At 38.4% G+C, this 25,010-nt stretch overlaps 1 pseudogene; it reads left to right on the top strand.

The window, feature by feature from the left end:
- LOC115275948 overlaps positions 1 to 24,110 on the top strand; it is a 30,159-nt pseudogene extending 6,049 nt beyond the window's left edge.
- Positions 24,111 to 25,010: the final 900 nt, after the last annotated feature.

Raw genomic sequence — 25,010 nt, 5'->3', positions numbered from 1 at the left:
GAAATGCCACATATAGGTGCTCCACTCAATCACCCCAGCTGAGCTCCCATCCAAACACCGTCATGTGGGTTGTCCTCACGAATGACCTGGCTAGCCAAGTTAAGCATATAGAGGACTCCAATCTCAGCCACCAACTAAATACAGGTTCATGAGACACCCCAGATGAGAACTGTTTCCATTAACTCACAGAATTTGAGAGATAATAAATTTGTTTTTGATTTCTAAGGTTTCTTGTTTGTTACATGGCAACAGATAACCAGAATTGTCATTTTTATTATTTTAAGGCAGAAAAAACTCTTGGAGTATAGCTATTGACTTAAAAGAGATAAAATGGAAGAAGACTTGGTAGGAATCCATTGCCATAATCAAAAGGAGAGATGACAGTCTGGATCTGAGAGTATCAGTTAGGGCAAAGAAAAAAATCAATATTCTAGAAACAGGAAGCAGACTTAAATAGACTTCACAGTAAATGATGAGTAAAGAAGAGAGGAAGTCAAAAGTGCTCAGTGTCTCTTGTACAGTGGGTGGAATCTCTCCTGATTCCAAAGACCTAGAATACTGAAGGACGATCATGTGTGGTGGAGAGAGGAATATGATGAGACTGGATAGACACAGGGTGAATTAAAAGTTCCTAGCGTCACCCAGACTGACAAGTTCAGAAGGAATATTGGCTGGGAGTTGGAAACCCAGTGGAAAAAACTCCTCATAAATGTCACTCACTAAAGACCATGAGCATGAACAAAATATTTTAAGGAGAAGATATCAAGTGAACTGAGAAATTGTCCAAGGATGCACACACAGCTTGAGAAAACTTACACCTATATTCTCTGTCAAGGAATAATTTGCATGAACTTGGGCAAATACCTAACATTTCTCAGTGTCCACATTTCCACAATGGATTTTGATGTGAGTTTTTAATATATGATACTTAATGTAATAATGCATTCCAAGTACCTGGCCTAGAACTTGGTATAACAGCTCCCTAAAAATAGCAGATGGTTGCTATTGATATCATCATTATCATAATTTGTGTTGAAGGGATGGGCTGCTGAGATATCCATGAAGGAGACCAAGTACTGAGAGAGAGCTGAGAAGACTGGAGGCTCACAAAAGCACAGGAATTGAGAGTTTTGAGAAAGAGTGGCAGGGGGTGGGGATGTTCTCACTGGAATTGACCATATTCAGATTGCTGGGGACCTTGATGGGGGAATTTGTAATGGTGTGGTAGGAGTTTAGAAAAGCTGAGAAATGGGGTATGAAAACTCAGAGATTGTTCTTTTAAGAAACTTGGCAAGACATAAAGAAACAAAGAAATTCTGTCATTTGCAACAACATGGGTGGACCTTGAGGGCATTATGCTAAGTGAAATAAGTCAGAGAAAGACAAATACTGTATGATCTCAATTATGTGTGGAATCTAAAACAAAACAAAACAAAACAAAACAAACAAACAAGCTCATAAAAAAAAAGAAAAAGAAAGGATCTGATTTGTGGCTACCAGGAGCAGGGATAGGGCAGGGGTAACTGGAGAAAGATGGTCAAAACGTACAAACTTCCAGTTACAAGACAAGTAAGTACTAGGGATGTAAATGCACAGTGTGATGACTGTAATTAACAACATCATATGATATACAGTTAAGCTGTTAAGAGAATAAATCCGAAAAGTTCTAATTACCAGAAAAAATTTTTTTCTTTCCTTTTTTGCTTTATCTTTTTATTGTATCTGTATGTATTTCATAACATATGTATATCAAACTGTAATGCTACATATCTTAAACTTATGCAGTGATGTAAGACAATAATAACTTAACAAAACTGAAAAATAAACATAAGTAATTTTTAAGGAATAAGTTACTTTTTAAAAAGAAACTTGGCTGAAAAGAAAAGGAGAAGGAGGGGTAGCCTGAAAAGAATAGCAGTGTGAAAAAAGGTTTTGCTTGATTGCCATTCCCATTGCTATCATTGTTTACACGCTGTTTTTGTTTGTTTGTTGTTTGTTTGTTTGTTAAAAAGGAAGAGATGTGAGTAATAGGGAAAAGAACCTAGACTTAGGGAAAAACAGAAAGGGCTTCAAGCAGACCCTTGACTGAGAACATAATTAGGTCCTGTAGGGGGCGACATAGAGCACTGGCAGGCAAAGAAGTGTCTGGGGCTCAGCTGGCTCAGGAATGGGTTCCTATACTTGACTGGCAGCCTTGTGGGTGCATAATTTTGGAGCAAGATTTTAGAAGAGGCAGAATAATGTGAAATTTGAGGACTTAGTGGGAGGGGAGTTTGCATATTCTGAGGTGGTTATGCAAGTATTTCCTTCTTATGGGCTTAACCAGCTGGCTCTGAGGATGATGTGTGCCTTCAGGAGATAAACATGGGAATTGATCCAAGAGTTACTACCTAATAGCCATGGTTTATGGGGGTAGCTTAGTTTACCCAGGCTTGAAAGCCTTCAACTCATCTGGGTGGAAGACATGTGGAGCTGGAGTTAGGAGACCCCATAGTCCTTCCTGGACAGAGAGATGGAATCAGAAAGTGTCCCTGACTACAATCCAAACTGAATGACGACCTGATGGGGTTTTCAGGAACCAGTGAGGTGGGGAAGGTAAAGAGTAGATTCTGGGCTATAGTTTCTTCAAAGGCGGGTAGATCTCCTCAACTAGATATAATGAGGTTCTAGATTAGGTTCCAGACTAGCTAGAATAAGGACATTCCACCTAATTCTTCCCACTGATGACATCAAAACATCCAGGACAAAATTCGTAAAGCAACTGAAAGACTCAGAAGTTACAGGAGAGAAGATAGACTGTCAAGGGTCCTCCAGGCACAAGGACTCATCCAGTACTGAGTCCCTGGGTTTTGTTCACTTGTCTGTTTGTTTTATTTTGTTAAATTTTTCACTTCCTATATATGGCAGCTTGAGCTCTGGAGAAGACCACCCAGAAACATCATGGGTACAGATTTTTTAAAGCCCAGGAAAAGTCTTCTTTCTGTAGCCAAAGGACCAAAATATGTAATATCTGTGTTTTTCAGGGCAAAAACATATTAAACACATCTGCATATTTCTTCTGTAGTCAAATGGCACCCCCAAAAATAAAAAAGTCAAAGTAAAGAAAAAAAAGTAAAAAGCCTTGTCCCTTCCCCTCCTTACCAGGTGTTGCAGGTAGGAGCAGTGGGTAGAACCCAATTAGCTGTCCCTCCTCCTGCAACAAAGAGATGATATACCTCCCCTCCTAACTAGAGTACAATGAGGTGGATTATGTGGAGGAGAGAACTAAAGGGAGTGAGCTTCTAAAACTGATTATGAAACCCTGGATAGAGCTCTCAGTGACCTGTACTTAATCAGACAAGAAATACACAGAAATGGCTTAAAAGGACAGATAAACTGAATACTGATCTGAAACATCACCTTCCTTCCAGTTTGGCTTCTGGGTTGAATGCACAGTGGGGCATGCCATAACGGTAGTGCCAAGGCTTTGACATTGACATCTGAATCACAGCCCACAAAGAGGACCAGGACATGCATTAGCCACCTAAACAGGTTGCCTGCCTGCTAAAATAAAATATTTAAGTAAAGAATCAGAGTCACATAGTCCTCACAATGTCTAGAACACAATCCAAAATTTCATCACACTGAGAACCATAAAAACTTCAACTTAAAAAAGGCAGTTCACAGACATCAACATTGAGATGACACAGCTATTGTACTACCTGATAAGCATCCTAAAGCAGTTATTATAAAAATGTTTTAATTTTAAAGTAATTAGGAAAGCTTGAAACAAATGAAAAGTAGACAGTCATAGCAAATAAGTAGAAAATGTAATGAAGAAACCATGAAAAGTTCTAAAAATGAAAAATGTAATTACCAAATTTAAAAAAAATCACTGGATAAATTTACAACATGGATGGAGCTAGAGAGTACAATGCTAAGCAAAAGAAGTCAGTCAAAGAAAGACAAATACCATACAGTTTCACTCATATGTGAAATTTAAGCAATAGAACAAATGAAGAAAGGAAAAAGAGAGAGAGAGAAACCAAAAGGCAAACTCTTAAGTATAGAGAACAAATAGATGGTTACCAGAGGGGAGGTGGGTTGCAGGGAGGGGTAAAATAGGTGATAGGGATTAAGGACTGCACTTGTGATGAGCACCAGGTAGTATATGGAAGTGTTGAATCACTATAGTGTGCCCCAAAACTAATGTAACATTGCATGTTAACTATACCAGAATGAAAATGAAAAGCTTTAAAAAAATCACTAGATGGACTCAGTAGCGAAAATTCATGAGAAAAGACCAACAACCCAACACAGGTATAAGCAAAAGATATGGACAAGATTTTATGCATACAACAGTTTACAGAAAAGGAAATACAAATACAAATGAGTGAGATGTTCAGCTTCACTCATAATAAGAAAAATAAAAATTAAAACTATGATGAGATACTAGTTTTCACTTGTCAAGGTGGCAAAACTCCCAAGTGTGAATATGCTCTATTGGTGAGAATGTGGAAAATTGTCATACATGGGTTAAGAGCATCTAGAATATTGGCCACATCTCCAAAATCCATATATAGCATTTGACCCTGTAATTCTACTTGTGGAAATCTATTATACAGAATACTTGTATATGAATTAGATGACAATGTTATTCTTTGTTATACTGCATAATCACTGAAGACTAGAAATAATCTAAGGTCCATCCACAGACTACTGGTTAAATGAACACTAACAGGTCCATACAGTGGGAGGATATAAAACTGTAAAAAGGAAAGGGGGGGAGGCAGCAATAAAAACTCTCTATAACTTACTACCATTAAGTAAACAAAAGAAAAGCAATAATCCACATTCACGTGTGTGTGTTTGCATAAAGAGAATCTGAAAGGATAGTGAACGGGAAGTGGCTGCCCATGGCGAGGAGCAGGGACTGGCAAGATGGAAGACAGTCTTACTAGATGCCTACTAATATGTGCTGGTTATTGAACCATGTGAATGCATTGCTTATTTGAAAAAAAAAATACTGGACCCAGTAAACCTATTCTGTGTTTTCATTAAGGCGGCTTTAATTTTAGCAGGGATACCGTTTCATCTCAGGCATGTTAGTCATGCCTCCCATTGTCCTTACGGGGAAGCAGAGCCCCTGGATCACCACGGGCACTGGGGAGGATGGAAGCATTTTGCTTACAAACCTTGTTCTCCATGGCCTGGGTCACTAGGGCCTCAAAAATTGCTTCCTTTTCACTCCCAGCCCCTCACTGCGTTCTGCTCATCACATGGTGTTTCCCTGTGGGTTTTGAAAAGACTTTCTTTTTGAAAATACTATAAGCTGGTGATGACCATTCACCCAGCTCTCAGCTCCCCAGGTCCGTGTTTATGGTTTCATATGGAACCCAGGCAAAGCAAGCAAGTTCTCTTCACTTCCCATCTTCCAGGCACCCAGGCAAAACCTCACCGCAGCCAGCCCTCGGTCACCTGCCACATCGAAGGACCTCCTTCCTGGGCTTAGGAGTTTTGCTTTGGTTTTCATCAGGGCCACTCTGCCCCCTGAAGGGCAGAGTCTGAGGATAGGGTCTCACCTTAGACTTTCTCTAACCCTTAGCAAAAACTGCAAAGGCCATCACTTTCCATAAGGGGATCAAGTTGCTTTTCTGAAATCAGAGGAGTCACTTTTCTTCCTGTTAGTTCTGAGCTGGCTTTCCCACGGGGACACATGTGGGCCTGGGCACAGCTGTTCCCAGCTGTAACTTGGGCTGACACAAGCAGACAGCTGTTGGAGAAGGGTACCCCTTTCCCTCTTTGTTCCATTGAGCTCTTGGCTTAGCTCAGCTTTTGAGTCCAGGTGACACCATTTCATCGGCAAAGCACAGCCCCCAAAATAAGGCAGTAAAGACTAGCCCACGCAGAGCCCGGCTCCAGTCATTTAAGGCAAGATCAATCTCACTTCCCCTGTTCCCTCAGTGATCTGAAATAACATTGAAGTTCTGTTTGGTCTCTTTGGAGACCTGCCAATGGCTTCGAGGCATGTAGTGAATGAAGTTATACATTAAGACAAGATTACACTCAATACTTTCCAAAAGTGATTTGCACTTAGGAATATATATGATATGAATTTAATTATCTGCCATATTACTTTCTTTCTTTCCTCAAGGAAGTGAGTGGAATACTTACAGTAGCGAAAGCAACTTCTCACAATGGACGTTATTAACCAATAGTGTTTTGGGTTTTTTTTTTTTTTAGTTTATAAACTATCATCCATGATGAGTTTTGAAAGGAACAAAAATGCACGAGTTATTGGATGTTCTGCTCATGATGTTGACTACATGTTTTCAAGAAATCTCTCTCTATCACTTGTTAGCTTTAAAAATGAAGAAAAGAAATTCTTACTATGGGTGAAATGTAGCCCTTAAGAATAAATAGCACCAACAACCCACGTGTCTGTTTTCCCATTCTGACCACAATTATGTAATTATCAAGTTCAATGCACCTTCCCTGCCACAATCTAGATAGGTGACTCTCACACTCTTTTTTTTTATTTTAAATTTTTTAAATGTTTATTTATTTTTGAGAGAGAGACAGAAAGAATGTGGTGGGGAAGGGGCAGAAAGAGAGGGAGACAGGTTCTGAGTTGTCAGCACAGAGCCTGATGTGGGGCTCAAAATCACAATCTGTGAGCCTGAGGGAAGTCAGTTGCCCAACTGACTGAGTCACCCAGGCGCCTCTCTCACACTTTTTAAAATAGGGGCACCTGGGTGGCTCAGTCGGTTAAGCGTCTGACTTCCTCTCAGGTCATGATCTCACAGTTCGTGGGTTCGAGCACCGCATCGGGCTCAGTGCTGACACCTAGCTCAGAGCCTGGAGCCTGCTTCTGATTCTGTGTGTCTGTCTCTCTCTGCCCCTCTCCTGTTCATGATCTGTCTTTCTCTGTCTCTCAAAAATAAATAAATGTAAAAAAAAGTTTTAATATATCTTAAGTTATACAGTCATTATACTGATCCATTCTTCTGAAGCATGGGGAACAACCCAAAGTCCTCTTCCACCCACGTCTTTGTAAGTCAGTGTGGCATAGATCCTTCTAGACCTTTTTTATGTGCATGTATAAACATACAAATATTTATATAGAAATACAAATATTTACAATATATACAACTCTAAATATAGAGGCATATGGTTTAATTTTATGATTGTCTTACATATATGGACTTATATTGTACCTAACTGTTCCATTGATCTTTAATTTCATGTCTTGGTGATGTTTCCACATCAATACATGTAAATTAGCCTCTCTCTCTGGAACCATCATGAAGTATTCCATTGTATCTATATTCCACACTCTGTTAACTCTTCGCCTATGCATTTATACAGTTTCCATTTTCCCCATTACAAGTGATGCTTCTATGGACATCCCTGTAAAAGCTGTTTTTTGTGCATGAGTATTTCTCCATAGCCATACCTAGATGTAGAATCACTAGGTCAAATGGACTGGATGTTTTTATTGTAAAAGGCACTGCTAAATAGTAATAGTTATAGCTAAATATTACATGCTTGGATCTGTATTAACTCAGTTCTCATCCTATGAGATAGGTACTATCACTGCCTCTACTTAGAGTTGAGAAAACTGAGGTATAGAGAAGTTGACTAACTTGTTCAAGGTCACACAGTGGAACCAGGATTCATATCTGTGCATCTCAATCCAGAATCTATCTTCTTAGCACAACAATAGACTGTCTCTCTCGAATGCGTAAATGTATGGACATATTGTGTACTAAACGATATACAAAAATAGAAGTTAAATAAATAATATGAACTAGTTAATATTTTATAATATTATTGTCAAAAGATTTTCTTCTAATAAAATTCTTCTTAACAGTAATATTATTTGAGAATAAGGAATGTAATATTCTCCCCTTTTAAAAATATTTGACTCTGTACTTTATGATACAATCATTCAAAACTTAGGTTCAGTTTATTAGCTGTCATGGCTGAAAATGTCATCCCACAAAGAAAGTCTCAGAGGGAAGAAGTACATGCTTGACTAAACTGACTAAATCATGATACGAATTTTTAAATCCCATCCACCACTTAATCATAGTCTTTTACTAAAGTGTGGCTGATAAATGTCTATTTTCTCTGTATATCAATATGTTCTCCTTAAGCAGTAATTAGAAGGTTTCATATTTGTGTGTAGGTTGGTAGCTTGTCTCCAATGTGGCTGCCATCAGTTCCTTCCTTCCTACTGAATGCAAGTCATTTCCTTTCTGACAGGTGGAGTCTGTCCTTCTATTCCCTTGAATCTTGGCTAATATGTGACTGCTTTAGTCAATGGATCATTGTTAAAATGAAGTTGCCTGACTTCTTTTTATTTTTATTTTTTAATGCTTATTTATTTTGAGAGGGGGAGGGGAGCCTGCGCAGGAGAGGGGCAGAGAGAGAGGGAGACACAAAATCTGAATCAGGCTCCAGGCTCTGAGCTGTCAGCATGAACTCATGGACTGGACTGCGAGATCATAACCTGAGCCAAAGTCAGACACTTAACCAATGCCCCAGAAGTTGCCTGACTTCTGAGACTTGGTCATATTGAAGACTTTGGACTTTCTGGAGAAAGCCAGCCACTGCTTAAGATGGAGTAGCCAGAGAGTGCCAGGTTGTGAGGAACCCAGTCCATTCACGTGGGTAGGGAAGGAAAGAGATGCTTGGCCAGCTCTTGACACTTGCAGCCTCCCTTGCCCAGATACCAGACATGTGAATGAGAAAATCTTCAAGTGACTTCAGCCCCACTCACCTTGTGACTGCACCTGTGAGAAAGAGCCCCAAGTGAGAACCATCCAGTTGAGCCTGTCTGAATACCCAGAACTGTAAGAGATGGTATTACATTATTTTAAGCCACCTAGTTCCGGAGTGGTTTGTAATGCAGATTATCCGCATAACAAACAGTAGAACAGAATTTTACTGAAATGCCACATTTGGAAGACTTTTCAATGGGTTAGATAACTTTATTTTCATGTTTTCATTCAAGTGTGAGACACAGCAGCTTTGTATGGGTATACTCACAAAGCTTTTTAAAAGCCATGAAAACAAGAAGTATTTTCAAACATTCATTTGCAAAATGTTCTTTCTGCACCAGTTTCTATTTTAAAAACATTTTTAAACCACATATGGTTTAAAATGTCATTTTTCCTAATAGGAGCAGATTACAGTTTTTCCCCCCAAATACTAAGTGGGAAATTACTAATCATGATTGTCATCATAGATAAAGTTCATTTTTTAAAACTTTAATTGTGAAACAGTTGTGAGAAGAGTACAGAGAACTCTCACATATGCGTCACATAGATTTCCCAGCTGTTATCATTTTACATGTTTGCTTTATCCATCTCTGTAAATATGTATATTTATTATTTTTCTTATGAACTATCCAACCCAGTTGCAGATATAATGCTTCTTTACATCTAAATATTTTGGTGCATACTCCCCATAAACTGGGAAATTGTTTACAAAATCACAGTACAATGATAAAACCCAGGAGCTTAATGCTGATAGAACACTATCATCAAATCTACAAGCTTTATTCAAATATCCCCAATTATTTTCATCATGTCATTTTGAGGAAAAAAAAAAAAAAAAGCTCACCCAGGGTCCAATCCAGAATCTCATGCAACATTCACTTGACATGCCTTTTTGTGTCTTAATCTGGAGTGGTTGCTTAGTCTTCATTTCTCCCCAGTGACCTTGATATTTTTGAAAAGGTCAAGAAATTTGGATTTTTTTTCTTCATGATTGGAATCAGGTTATACATTGTTTTTCTTTCTTTTCTTTTCTTCTCTCTCTCTTTTTTTCCCCCACAGAATTGATTCTCTATTCTTTTAAACATCTCTTATCCAAAGGTACCTGATGCTGTTTGTTTGCTGTATTTATGGGTCTGTTTCTGCATTTTGTTTGTTTGCTTGTTTGTTTGTTCACTTGTTTTGTTTTTTAGATTCCATATGTAAGTGAGATCATATGGTATTTGTTTTTCTCTGTCTGACTTACTTCATTTAGCATAATACCCTCTAGGTCCATCCATGCTGCTGCATGATAAAGCCTGCTTATCATGCAGCAAGGGGGAAGGGGGGAAGATCTGCAAGAGATTCAAGAAAGGAATCATTATGTGGGAAATGACATCCAGACTAAGAGATTTGAATGAGCAGATGAAAGAGACATGAGGGGTTGGGGATAGAACGGCAATTCAGAAATGGCTTTAGGTAAGTTTTCAACAAGAACAGTGGGGGATTGTTTGGCCTTGAATAAGCTATTTTTGTTAACAACAAAATGGCAGTAAGCCCCTTGAAAATTAAATGTGTATTATGAAACTTGTCTTAATGCCTTCACTACATCATCTAAGTCATGTAATAACCTCATGAGGTAGACATGTTAGTCCCCATTTTACAGTTGCATACAATGAGGCTCAAGAGGAAAGAGATTTGCCCAAGTAGGTGAGACTAACTCCAAAGCCCTCACTTGTTAACAGTCTGTTTCCAGGTTGGGGCCGTGCCTGTATTACATTGATAGTCAATGAGCAATGGAATGAACGCACCAACTGATTTCCTAAAAATTAAAAACAATCTTCTCTTGTATAAAAATACACAATAAAATACTTTGGGATGTATTCTTTGATGTTCAGACCAAACTAAAAGAAACTGGTTCTCCCAGCTTGCAAAATGCATAAAAAGGCCAAAAATGAGAGGTTTCAAGTCCATTTAAATAAGCGAGTAAATTTTGTGGCAATATCATCCATGTGACTGGGCCTTAAATAAATATGAGTTCATTATTTAAGAATAAATAATGAGTTACAAATTATTTTTACAAGTATAAATCGTTCACAACCATCTTCTTTGGTCAGCAGTCTAGAAACCTTGAGCCAAAAGCTTTATGTTACTACAGATTAAATTCTTCACCAGTAGGCCAAGGATCAAAATATATTGTGTTTTTATTTGGATAGTCTGGGAGTATTGAATTTGTCCTTTTCTTATCATTAACATTCATCTCTCTGGATCATCCACTTTTCTTTGAACTAGGGAAACAGGAATTTGATAGCATACAGTATTTAAATCAATTAAAACAAGAATTCAGACAGAACCAAGTAATTCTGGGAGTTAACTGCAATAACTCTTTCATCTCAATAAAGTTCAGACCAGTTGTTTATTTGGAAAATGACCAGCATCAACACTAACTTTCCAGGGTGCATAAATGTGTTTTTCTACAATTACTAATACTATGTTCTACTTTCCAAAGACCAGAAATGAACCAAAGGTATATAAGCACTTGCTGGCAAAAGAAAAAAAAATAACTTTATTTTGGGAATTAGAAATTTGAACTCACTTTATAAAGAGTGCTTTTAATTCAGCACAAGTTGCACATAGTACGTGTTCAACAAACATTTCTGACATGGTATGGTCATGGATGTGAGTGATTGCAGTTGCGCATTAAATAGAACAAGTTTCTCTGGAGGGGGATGATGTTGCCAGCTGTCAATAATAAAGCCAGAAAGAGGATAGTAATAATCACTCATATTGCAATCTGGAGCTAATCACTATTAACATTTAGCATAGCTGGCATTAATTTTTTTCTGTTTAGATAAATTATTTTAAAGATTGTACAAGCCCTATAGTTACAAATATTCCTTTAAAGAAATAATTATTCTCTTTCTAATCAAGCTGTCTTTGGACCTCTACCCTTGCCCTTGTCCCTCCCCACTCTCACACTTGATTTGTTTCTTTCCCTTTCTTTAAAGCATTTTTTGGCTTTCTGCTTCTGTTCCTTCTTCCCTTTCCCCATTTCCTTCCTCTGCTGTCTATAGTCTTCCAAGTCCATCTATCACCTAGTGTTACATTGTAATGAGTTGGTGTGGCTATGTAGTAGATTAGGGCCTCCTACAAATCAGGGAAAACATCTTACAGATGGAGAAATAATAAAATGTATCTTTCCAGTCCATGGGAAGCAAATTCTCCCTAGTTTGGAGCTTTGCAGATTTGATTTATTGGATTGAATCCCCTTTATCTTAACTGCCCTTTTGGATGGGTTCAAAGAGTACATATTCCAAAGACCTAAATAAGAACAAGGCACATACACTCAAAAGATCAGTATGGCATGGAAAAAAAAGAATCAAAGAGACTTTATTCCTTAGACCAGAAGGAAATCTATTTCCTACCCTGGATCTATGACTTTCATGGCTCCAAGCCAGCAGTCCACTTCCTATTTTAAAATCTTTGATATCACCAGAGTTCTTATTATGAGATAAATAATACATGCAGATGTACCTTATGAAATAGAAAGCCACATATAAATGTGTATGGTTATTTTTATGAATCTGTGCTGTCAGTCTCTTTCCTCATCAAGAGCAGAGTAGTTTTTGTCTTCTTGTTCATATTGTACAATATAAAAAATAAAACTTACAAGAAATGTTTTCAAACAGAAGGGAAATGGCATCTCCTTCCAGCCCAGTGCCTGGTGCATAATAAGTACTTATCAAATATACTTAAATTTAATTAACATGAGACTAAAAATGCTATTAGTTGTCTTCTGAAAAAAGTAACAACGAGAATATCTTCAAAGCACCACCACTTCACATAAAGCCCTTCTCACCAAACACTGCCTGGCAAATCCAGATAATTCATTCTTGACTTTTGTTGAGGTCGTTGTAAATCTAGTATTTTTAAAAGACTCACAGCCTATTCTTATATAGAGGGATAAAAATGGTGAGATTAGTAATAGTGTTATAAATAGGATAATAACATCTTACTCTCGTCCCTAGGGGCACAATCCTTGGCGAGGAAGCCAGATCTTATCCATGGTTACTGAATATATTTCATTTTGGGGTTTTTTAATTTTTTTTTTAATTTTTTTTATGTCTTTCATTTTATTTTTTGAGGGACAGAGAGAGACAGCGCGAGCAGGGGAGGGTCAGAGAGAGAGGGAGACACAGAATCTGAAGCAGGCTTCAGGCTCTGAGCTAGCTGTCAGCACAGAGCCCGACGCAGGGCTCGAACCCACGACCGTGAGATCATGACCTGAGCCGAAGCCGACTGCTCAACCGACTGAGCCACCCAGGAGCCCCTGAATATATTTCATTTTGTAACAAACTTACCTAACGTAAGTCCAGATATTTATGTATTAGTAAGTGTGGTTTTAATTATGTGAAAATATTGTGAACTGATCTTTGCATCTCTGTCCAGCCCATAATAAGTGTTTATCAAACATGCTTTAATTAAATTAACACAAGGCACATCAAAACACTACAATCTGATTGTCATTCCTAATTAATTTTTATTTTTTTGCCTCCATGAAATTTTATTTTATTAAACCTGTGATGATAGACAGTATGGAAATATACAGGATTGGAACATAAACTCCAGAGGACTAGTGTTATTTATGGGAAGATTTCAGGAATTCCAGTTGTCTTCTGGTTGGCCTGTACTTAAAAAGAAAATTCTAACTCAGTGTGTAGGAAGAATTTCAAGCAAGGATATTATGAAGTTAAAAAAAAAAAAAAACCTCACCTATAAAACTGAAACTATTTATTTATTTCTATGGAGAATTTATATTATTTAAATTTTTTCAGATAAGAAATTTATGTTAAAAGAACCCTTGGGAAACAGAGCCTCTCCTTGATGAGTTAATATTTTATCTCATTTGTATCATTGATGGAAGAAGAAAATAAAAGTTGAACATCAAGAGTGCTTTGAAAAAGTAACCTAATGGCATAGAGCATTTAATATCAAAGTTATAACATGGAGTAGACTGTATGGACAACTTGTGAGTATTTGTGAACCCACATCACTCCAGGTGATTACTTATTAAGGATACCTGTTCATAGTCCTTGAAGTAGAATCAAGTGCCTTTTTTTATTGTCCAACTCAAAGTGGACACACTGAAGAAGAACATAGTTGAAAAGATGGGCATAAAGGAACTTTAGAAGCCTATCTATTCAGTAGCTGTGGATATGTAAGTACATTGAAAATAGTTGCAATGTACCTTTTATTTTCCAGTAAATAAAATGCTGTGTGAATATCTGACTTTGAGGATAATTGATGAGACCATTATCCCAGGGAAGGAGGGGTAGATACACCTTCAATAAAGAGAATATTATACGACTTCAATTCACAAAGTTGATTACTCTGTATTCATAGGAAGATAATATAGTTAAAAACAGGACTTTTTTGAGAATATTTCTTCCTTGAAGTCTCTCCTTATATATGTTTATATCTCTTCTTTAATAAATATCCCGATTACATACCAGCCCTGGTCTACACAGAAAACAGAGTTTTTATTTGGACATAGGGTTGAAAAAAAGGATAAGAAGAAAGGAAGTTCCAAACCAAGAGAAAAGAAAGGGTCTCTTCACTAGAAAAGATGGACAGGAAAGGGTGGAGGAGATAGAGAGATGGAAAACATAAGACTCAAATGAGAAGTCGGCCAGAATCCCAGACAGTCCTAGGCTTCAGCCAAAAGGAGAATATGAGTAAACAGAAAGTCTGATGGAAATCTTGAATAGATGAAGGGGAATCTGAGAACATCCAGACTGGCTTTCCACTTTCTAATGGAAACCAGTATGGCACAAGCATGTAAAAGAGCAAGGGCCATATGAGATTTCTAAACAGATGGACCTAAAATGGCATTCCCTAGTCTCCATGCTCTGCATGTGGGCTCCAGAAGTTTCAACTAGCACTGTAGCTGGTGCACAAAAGGTAGCTGAAGGGAAAAGCTAGAAAGCTTGCCAGGGAGAACTACCACAATGGGGGCAAAGAAACCTAAGTGTGCCCACACTTAGGACTACGTAGCAGACTTGGCAAGATCTTGCCAAATCTACAAATAAGAAAGAAAGTAAGGCCCAACTTGGAGAGATGGACAAGTTCCTAAGAGCAATCAACATGGTACCTTATCCATGAGGAGAGAAGGGACCATAATTTATCCTACCTACGAATGCTTCACCTGCCAGTGCCACTGCCCAACAGAACCAGATGGCACCACGTCCTTATTTTCTGGTCCTAAGGTATTAGAAAACTGTGAAGACCAAGCAGACAGTGTTCAGACTTCTGGTCCTCCCAGCTCTTATTGCCAGGAGGTAGTAGGAACACTCCCCTCCACCCCCACACACAGGGCCTCCAGTTTGGAAGGTCAGAGAGAGGAGGGAAAAGAGAGGAGCCATCCTTATAGAGACTTTAACCTTGAATTGAACTTGAATTTAAACCAGAAGAGATTGGGTTACCTTCAACTTGGCAAGTTTACATTAGCTGGAAGATTCCAGAGAAAGATGAGTTCAATAGTACAAAATAAAGTTATAGTTTTTTTGCACACAGGAGACTGAATGCATAAATTTCAAGCCAGTTGCCTTACTTTTAGAGGTCAACTTTCTCCTTTGGTCTGAAAATATTTTGGTCATTTTCTTTGCCAAAGCAACTGGAGCTTTCTGTCACAGATTCTCCCTCAAGCTTTCTGAAGCTATCTCAGCCTAACCAGCTTTTGTTTTTCCACCTTGTTACTTTAACCTTTGGTCCTGGAATTCTTGCTAACCCTTCAGGCCTGATCAAATCTGAGCCCTAGCGCATTTGGTACTTCAAGCTATAAACCAAACTTTATCCCATTCCTAGGAAGTTCTGTTCTCCCAGGTCCACTAAACACTGCGACTTTATCTAATTAGATCTATGTTTCTTGAGGGCAAAAACTGTGGCTTATATATCTGTATTCTACTTTCTTAATAAAAATGTTTGTAAGCTGGGTCACCTGGGTGGCTCAGTCAGTTGTGTCTGGCTCTTGGTCTTGGCTTCAGTCATGATCTTATTATGGTTCATGGGATCAAACCCTGTGTCAGGCTCTGGGTTGACAGGTCTGAGTCTGCTTGGGATTTTCTCTCTCCCTCTCTTTCTGCCCCTTCCCTGCTTTCATGTGCGATCTCTCTCTTTCTCAGAATAAATAAATAAACATTAAAAAAATGTTTGCATGTAAGTATGTATTCACATGTTTTCACCCATATAGAAAGGGCATTTTTTGGAGCTTGGATACACACACACACACACACACACACACACACACACACACACCGCATATCACCTTCCTCTCTATTCATACTGAGCATTAAAAGTAGGCTTATTTCAATCTGTATTTACACAGTGAATATAGGCATCTACATCAAGATCTTTTAAGGGCCTAATAGTCAGCTAGTTTGATTACCATTATTACAGATAATATGTGGGTTGTGCTGGGACTTAGGCGTAGCTGCCTACAATTCTTGTTTTTCTGCTGAAATCACTACCTACATGGTTACATGACACCAATAATAAGTTTGTAAGTAATTAGTGACAAAGCTTTCTTTTGTTGTGTTTCAATAGAGCGAAATCCTGGGGCTAATTCTACCATTATGTACATATGATATCACTTCCTGAAAATATATGAACATGAGGGTTTTTGTTGTTGTTGTTTTAGTACAACAAAGTGAGAAATGCTATGGAAGGAATGGCCTCCAGAAATGCGGTTGATTTCTATCTCAGGAATGTGTGTGAAGAACTAGGGGGATAGAATTCATCAAATAGCTGCTAAACCCAGCAGGCTCCAGCTAGCCTCCGCTTAGCAACTAGATCCCAAGACCTTCTACCTGCTTGCGTCTTAAGTTTCCTAATGTTTTATCAGCTCTGGGTACAAATGAAGTCATCTTAATACAAATAGTCCATATTTCACCCAACCAGACCTCTGTTTCGCATTCTAAATTTATTCTCCAATAAAAATTCCATAAAATATTTCTGACATAATCCAGGATGGTTCATATGAGCTTACTAACGAGTCTGGTCAGATGTGTCCTGACGTCCCCCAGGCACTGCTGTCACCTGAAACACAAAGCATGATTCCTGCCAAACCCACCGCCCCCCTCAAGACGCAGTTAGCTTCCTCCTGAGAAGAGCAAGCACTGCCTCTGACCACCTTCCCTGTGTCTCACAACCCAGGCCATTCCCACTCTGGAAGATGTACTCAGAGCCAGATGGCTTATTTTCTCACTCCTTAGGGAGACACAAAACAATGCCATACACAGATCTTAATCAAAATCACTTTTTTAGGTTGTACTAAAAAGGTTGTCCCTAGGATCCAAGGGACATCGGAGTCCAAGGGATGGGCCCTGAGGCAAAAATAATGCGGACAGAGAGCATTGGACCAGAGTAGCCCTTAGTTTTAACTGAGGTCTCATTCATCACTGAGACAGACTTCCAACAGGCTTACAACATCAGTTCACCTGGAAGGCCTGACAAGTAAAATTCTCAGCTTGACTCAAGCTGAGTCTCTGCTGCACACTATTTATGGAGACTTATAGATTCCTTCTAAAGATAGTCTACAGATATAAAATAAGGTCCACAGTGCAAATTTAAGAAATAAATGTCAAAAGTGCACTGATCAAAACCACAATGACATACCATATCACATTCATTAGGATCGCTAATATAAAAGAAAAAAGAAAGAAAAACAAGGAAGCAACAAGTGTTGGAGAAGATGTAGACACATTGGAACATTCATGCACTGTTGGTGGGAATGTATAATGGTGCAGCCTTTATAGAAAACAGTATGGTGGTTATAGTAGTTCCACAGAAAAGCAAATAGAGAATTACCATCTGATGTAGCAATTCCAGTTCTGCGTATGTATGCAAAAGAATTGAAAGTAGATAATTATATACTTCCATTTGTAACAGCACGATTCACAAGACCCAAAATATAGAAGCAACCTGAGTGGCCATTAACAGACAAATGGATAAACAGAATGGGATGTATACGTACAATAGAAGATTATTCAGCCTTGAAAGGAAGCAAATTCTTACAACATGGATGAAACTTGAGGATGTTATGCTAAATGAAATCAGTCAGTCATGAAAGACAAATATTGTAGGATTTCACTCATATGAGGTGCCTAGAGTAGTCCTTTTCATAAAGACGGAAAGTAAAACGGTGGTGGCTAGGGGCTGGAAGAAGAGGAGAATGAGGAATTGTTGGTTCGTGGGTGCAGAGTTTCAGATTTGCAAGGTAAAAAGAGTTTCGTGGATGAACAGTGTGATGGCTGCACAAAGTGTGAATGTACTTTATGCCACTGAGCTGTGCCTTTAAAAATGGTTAAGATGACAAATGCTATGGCATGTGTATTTTACCACAAATTTTAAAATTAAAAAAAATATTTCAAGGGTTTAAGTTCTAGTAATGCCTAAATAGTTTATTTTGGACCAACCTCTCCTCTAAAGCAAAGTTGGATTCAGGGGGGGATAAGTGTATATATATTCCACTTGAAGTCATGAGAGAGTAAACAAGACAGGGAAAGTTTGCAGATTCAGGATCAGAAGGATGCTATAAATGGTAAGATGCACATAGATGAGGCCACATTTCCCTTCAAGCCCATTACAAATTCTGAAAGGAAAAGTGGTGGCTGCAAGTCTGAGAAGCTGGACAGAGTTTTTGGTAGTCCCACAAAGATGGGGGAAGAAAATGGAGTTCACCAGATAGCAATGGGGAGTAGCCCTGATACACCTCCCAGGGCTTTGGTTGGGTCTCCAAATGGATACAGCAGAGGATAAGGGTACACCAGAAATGGATTGGCCCTTAGAATGATTGAAATCCATGTTCACATCATTTCTATTTTGGTGTGGAATAAGATGACCTTCCCTTAACCCAGTGATCTGCCAAAAGAAGAAAAACTAAATTTTCACTGTAGAAAAATAGTAATATCAATGCTTCAAATTGTCTTTATAATGTATCATTAAAAATTCCTGGTACCACAGGCCACCTGGGTGGCTCAGTCGGTTCAGCGTCCAAATTCGGCTCAGGTCATGATCTCATGGTTTGTGGGTTCGAGCCCCGTGTTGGGCTCTGTGCTGACAGCTCGGAACCTGGATCCTGCTTCAGATTCTGTGCCTCCCTTTCTCTCTGCTCCTCCCTGGCTCATGCGCTATCTCTCTCTCTCAAAAATAAACATGGAAAAAAAAATTTTAATGCCTGGTACCCAATAAAGAATAGCCAAGTAAAATCTAGGATTCAGTTAATAGTAATTTTGGTGACTTCATTTTGAAAACTGTACCATGATGATGCACAATGAAAACATTAGGAGAAAGTAAAGCTGGATGAGGGACGCAGGGGAGTTCTGTATCTCAGCAACCTTTCTGTACATCCAGATGTGATCCAGACTAAAACAAACTGTATGTAAAAAGGAACCAGGGGTACAAGAATATATGAGTTTATTTGAAATCAGTTGACTGAAAACAAAGAGAAAAAAGCAACCGGAAACTGAAGTTATCAACTACAGACTTGAAAAACATGATGCTAAGTATGTTCAAGGAATTAAATGAGATAACTTTTTTGTAAGCTGGAAAAGATTTTAAACATGAAAATTCTAGAACTAAAAAATATAGTAATTATTAAAAGTTTATCAAATGGCTTTAATGTCACATTAAAAGACACTGGATAAGTTAGATCTATATATATAGATCAAATATGTACATTTGATCTTTATTATCATTCAGTCTTTTTATTTATATATATATATATATAAAGAAAGCAAGAGAGCAAGACATAAAACATGTTAGAAAATTTTAACCTATGAGTAGTTGGAGTCCTGGAAGGAAAAGAAGAAATGAATAAAAATATTATTTGAAATTATGGTGATTGAGAATTTAAAAAACTTGAATAAAGATACCAAATTGTGGATTTAAGATCTACAATAAATGCCAGGCCAAAATATTTTTAAAAATTATAAAATTTATAAAAATTTCTAACTTATCAGTCCATAGAGAAATGGAACTCAAAGCCATGATAAGATACCACTCACCAAGGAGCCTACAACTTTTGAAGCTGATAATACAATTATTGGCAAAATTGAGATGTATGGCCATGGTCATAGCTATTGGGACTGTAAATCGGGAAAAATTGCTTTGGAGGGATACTTGATAATGTGTTAATGCTAACCATAAAATATACCTTGTGACATAGCGGTTCCTCCCATAGGTAACTGCTCAACAGAAATTCAGATTATTCACAGCAGCGTTTTTCACCTCTAAAATAGATACATTGTGGTAAGGGGCAATTGATGAATTACACAAGAAAACAATTGAGGGAACAAAAAGCCTAGACACAAAAGATACATACTATTTTGGTTTGGAATTGAGAACAGGAGAGGATGAAGGGAAAGTTATTTGGTAGGGCTGCTAGTGATGTTCTGCTTCTTGATCAGAGTGCTAATCATATAGGTGTATTCACTTTGCAAAAACTCATCAGGCTCTGCACTTAAGATTTGTGTACTTTAGGGGTGCCTGGGTGGTGCAGTTGGCTGGGCATCTGGCTCTTGATCTTGACTCAGGGCATGATCTCACGGTTTGTTAATGTGAGCCTGGAATCAGGCTCTGAGCAGATGGTACAGAGCCTGCCTGGAATTCTCTCTACTTCTCTCTGCCCTTCCCCCACTTGTTCTCTCTCCTCTCTCTCTCTCTCTCTCTCTCTCTCTCTCTCTCTCTCTCTCTCTGTCTCAAAATAAATTGATAAACTTAAAATAAATTTTAAAAAGATTTGGGTACTTTATCATATGTATGTTATGCTCCAATAACAAAATTATTTTTAAAAATCTTTTTAGATTGACACATAGACACATGCTTAAACTCAAACACACAGGCAGAGCAGAGAGCTAAAGCAGATTTTCATGTCAAAAGTGAAAGCCCATCCTCAATCAACAAAGCCACTCCCAGTAGAGACACTGAATCCAGAAGCTTCTGGGAACTAACAATGGTGAAACATCTCCTCTGCCTCAAGCACTACGTTGGAGGCTTTTTACATATTTTGCAGAGGTTTTCACAGTTAGAAGAACTTCCTGGTGACTAGTTCAGTCATCTAGTGACACACATGATCTTATTTTTTTTATTTAACTTTCAAATCTAAGTGATATATGTGTATGATTAAAAGAAAGACATTTTGCAATCCTTTCTGTCCTCAATTTCAGCTTTTCAGAGACAACCACTTCCAACTATTTTTGATGTTTCTTGTGGTATTTAGATCCATATTTCAACTAACCAGGAGATATCCTGCTGATTTCTTGATTCCAACTCCCCTTAAATATTCATTGTTTTTATACTATGAAAGTTGAGAATTTCATTCTCCTTAGCTTCCCACATAAATATCCTACCCGTCTGCCCAATAGAACTGTTACATTTTTTAAAATAAATGGACTTCCATTGCTTACATTATTATGGGAACATAAATATTCACACCATGTAATGCGTTGAAAGTATATTCTCTTCTTCCACAAAATTTTGCTTCTTTTGGAGTTAATTAAAAAAACTTTTGGGGGCTCTGCACTGACAGAATGGAGACTGCTTGTGATTCTCTCTCTCTCTCTCTCTCTCTCTCTCTCTCTCTCTCTCTCTCTCCCTCTCTTTTGGCCCTTCTCCAGCTCACACATGCACTTTCTTCCTCTCAAACTAAATAAAGTAAGCTTAAAAAAATTTTTTTTAGATTTCTGAGAACACATCCCCAGTCTCTTGCACAGATATTCTACAGATCAGGCATTTTACCAGTTGTGTCTAGATGTCTGACAGCTTCTCATGTAAAATTTCAACCAAGCCCAGCCCTCCATGTCCCTGCCCTCGCCCTTTCTAGACATTCCTGTTGCTGTAATTCCTGAGGCTTTTCTGAAGTTCCACAACTATAGAAGGGAAAAATCTCACAAGCCCATTTGATGTGGAAGGCACACGGTGCAGCTGCCCATGATTTTGAGGGACTGCAGATGTGCTTTTTGGGGTGGATGCTTGAAGAGAGCTTGAGTGGTCTATGATGCTACTCGATGCTGTATTTCCATGATTTCTGCTGGGCTCTGCCTCTCTCCCTCCCCTCACACTCTTCGGCTGCCTTTCCCCCTCCCGGAGGCCTTGAGAATCCTTCCTTGCAGGGGTCAGGTGATATGGATGTAGTGATCCCACAAATTTTTCTTTGCCCTGAGTCATTTGAGTCTCTCTTTATTTTTCTCATTTCGTTATCCTGCAACAGTCTTGTCCTAGGACAATCAATGGTACCCAGTACACCTGATGCCGTGCTGTAATAATGAGCAGGAGTAACAAAAAATCTAGGAAAGGGCAGAAGGAATTAGACATTTTCTTATATCATCACGCCCTGCTTGCTCCATTCCATTGCCTGACATTCATCTTCACCATTATTTCTCTTCATTGTCTGTCACTTTCCAGAAATTCAAGTTCAAAGGTGAATTATAGATTCCTTCTCATCTTACATGCGTGACTAGATTTAAAACATTGGCATTCTTGCAAATGTCATGATAGAAATGTGACTGACATCAGTCCATGAATGGTCCTCATCTCTATGCAATCCAGCCTCCACCCTTGAATTTGGCATTTTCCCTGATTTTCTATTTCCCAATACTCTTGAGAGTTTGTAAAAACAAGTTGTTCAATCACAAGAGACTCGTAATGATAGAGAACAAACTAACGGTTGATGAAGGGCAGTGGGTGAGAGATGGGCTATTAAGGTGATGGGTACTAAGGAGGGCACTTGTTGGGATGGGCACTGGGTGTTGTATTCAGAATCACTGAATTCTACTCCTAAAACCAATATTACTTTGTCTGTTGGCTAACTAAAATTTTTTAAAAAATTATTCTCTGGTCAATTTTTTACTCTGTAACCTCCAGATATAACTTCCAGATGTTAGCTCATCACTACCAGGCAGTTTTTTGTTTTTTACCATAAGGCAAATTGCCTTAATTTTTGAAACTCTAATTTCTGTTTTAATCAGCTTTTAAGGCAAGAATCAAACACTTTCTTGAATCAGCAACATCTTGCCTTCCAGCCACATCCCTCCTTCAAGTATTAGCTGGAAAACACTTTATCCCTTATCTACTGCAAGGAATCAGAGGTTGGGCAGCCCAGACAGTTCTTATCATTAAACAGGTCCCAGGTATTTTTAAAATGTGATGATTTTGTGAATTTACTAGTAATTTACTTTTATGTACATTGTTGTAATATTTTTCATATCTTTCTGTTAATACTTTAGATGCTTTTGCAAAATTTGATGTAAGTTGAGAATCATAAACTCCAGGTACTCATTCAAAAACTAACTCAGGGGCGTTCCCATTTTGTCCGTACCCTCACTCACTCTCTGACTCCAGGGTTATTTTTATTTTATTTTATTTTTTATTATTTTTAAGAGTGGGAGAGAGTGAGAGAGAGAGAGAGAGAAAGAGAGAGAGAGAATTCCAAGCAGGCTCCACACCCAGTACAGAGCCTAACCTCAGCAGAAATCAAGTCAGACACGCAACAGACTGAGCCACCCAGGGGCTCCTCCCACGGTTATTTTGAAACAAATCCCAGACAGTATATAATTTCGTCTCTACATTGTTGCCTTAAAATTTAAACTCTTGGTAACCTTGGTGCCCACAGGAGTCTGCCACTGTGGTGTTGCCTTGGCCACAATGTGCCTCCGCGTGCTGGGTCCTGCACCTGTGGCCGTGTAAGCTGCACACCTAAAGGGACAAAAATTGTTGAATTCCTAAATGATGAACTTAAGGAGAAAGAGAAGATACACAAGGGTAAGTCTCTTCCCAGAGACATCTGAAAGTTGGGAGCTGGAAGTGAATGGCTTCCCAGAAGCCAAATTAGTGCAGAAAATTGCTGGAGGACAGATCACCTTCACTTGGAACATTAACAGCATCCTACCAGCATCTGATGTGGAGGAGGAGCCCTGCCAAGAGCAGAAGCTTGTAGAACTGGAGCCTGAATTGACATCCACTCCCAGTTTGAGGCTGAAGTTATAAAGAATGGTGGCAAAAAGGTCCTGGTACTGGACTATCACTGTCCAGAAGATGAAGTTGGACAAGAAGGTGAGGACGAGAGTGACATTTTGTCCATAAGGGAAGTGAGCTTTCAACCCACTGGTGAGTCTCAGTGGAAGGACATGAATTACATACTCGACACCCATTCGGATTGGGCCTTCTCTGGATTATCCATCCACCTGATGGATTTCCAGCAGACTGAAGCAGAATAACACTTCTGCAGATGAGTTGGCAGAACTCAGCATAGCCATGGAGCATCAGGAATGCCTTACCCTTCTCAAAGAGCTCAACAGTTTTGTCAAGAATTGATACAGCAGACAAGATGCTAAATACCTTTATTTTACGGCAATATATGATCATATATTATATGATTATATATTCTAGTACATTAATACATAAGGATATAATTCATTCATTCTACATTTATATATTGTTTTATATAAAATATAATTATATTTATAATTCCATTATCACAAAAATATGTAATTTTTTATTATTATCAAATGTATTTTCTGCATTCACATTTGCCTAATTGCCTCATAAATGTTTTTTGTTTCATAGTTTATTGTTTGAATCAGGACTATAATAAAGACAATGCATTACAATGGGTTGATAATGCCCCTTAAGTTCTCTTTTAATATTTTTTAAGTTTATTTACTCTTTTTGAGAGACAGAAAGAGACAGACAGAGACAGAGAAAGAGCATGAGCAGGTGAGGGGCAGACAGATTATGGGAGAGAGAGAATAACAAGCAGGCTCTGCACTGTCAGCAAAGAGCCCAATGCAGGACCATGAGATCATGACCTGAGCCGAAATCAAGAGTCCAGTGCTCAACCATTTGAGCCACCCAGGATCCCAATACTCTTCTTAATCTTTAATTTACATCTCTATCTCTTTTATCCCCCTTTGCAATTTATCTGTCGACACAACCAGATCATTTGTCCAGCAGATAGATTTTCCCAGTCTGGGTTTTGCTGTCTGCACTTCTGTTCCATTCTTTAGTGTATTTGCCTGTCTCTGTGTTTCTATAAACTGGTGATTTAACCCAGAGGCTTGCACGGTTTAGGTTTGCAGCCCGACACGGACCATGTGCTGACACCACTGCACATCAATGTTCCCACTAGCACTTTCATTTTTAAGAATCGGAGTTTGAGGTGACTATATATTTTGAAAAGATAGGTATATTTTTTCTCTCCTTTTCCACTTAACT

This window comes from Suricata suricatta, chromosome 13, assembly GCF_006229205.1.
Source record: "Suricata suricatta isolate VVHF042 chromosome 13, meerkat_22Aug2017_6uvM2_HiC, whole genome shotgun sequence".
NCBI lineage: Eukaryota > Metazoa > Chordata > Mammalia > Carnivora > Herpestidae > Suricata > Suricata suricatta.
The sequence above is the reverse complement of the archived record's forward strand: the minus strand, read 5'-3'. Positions and strand labels throughout refer to the sequence as shown.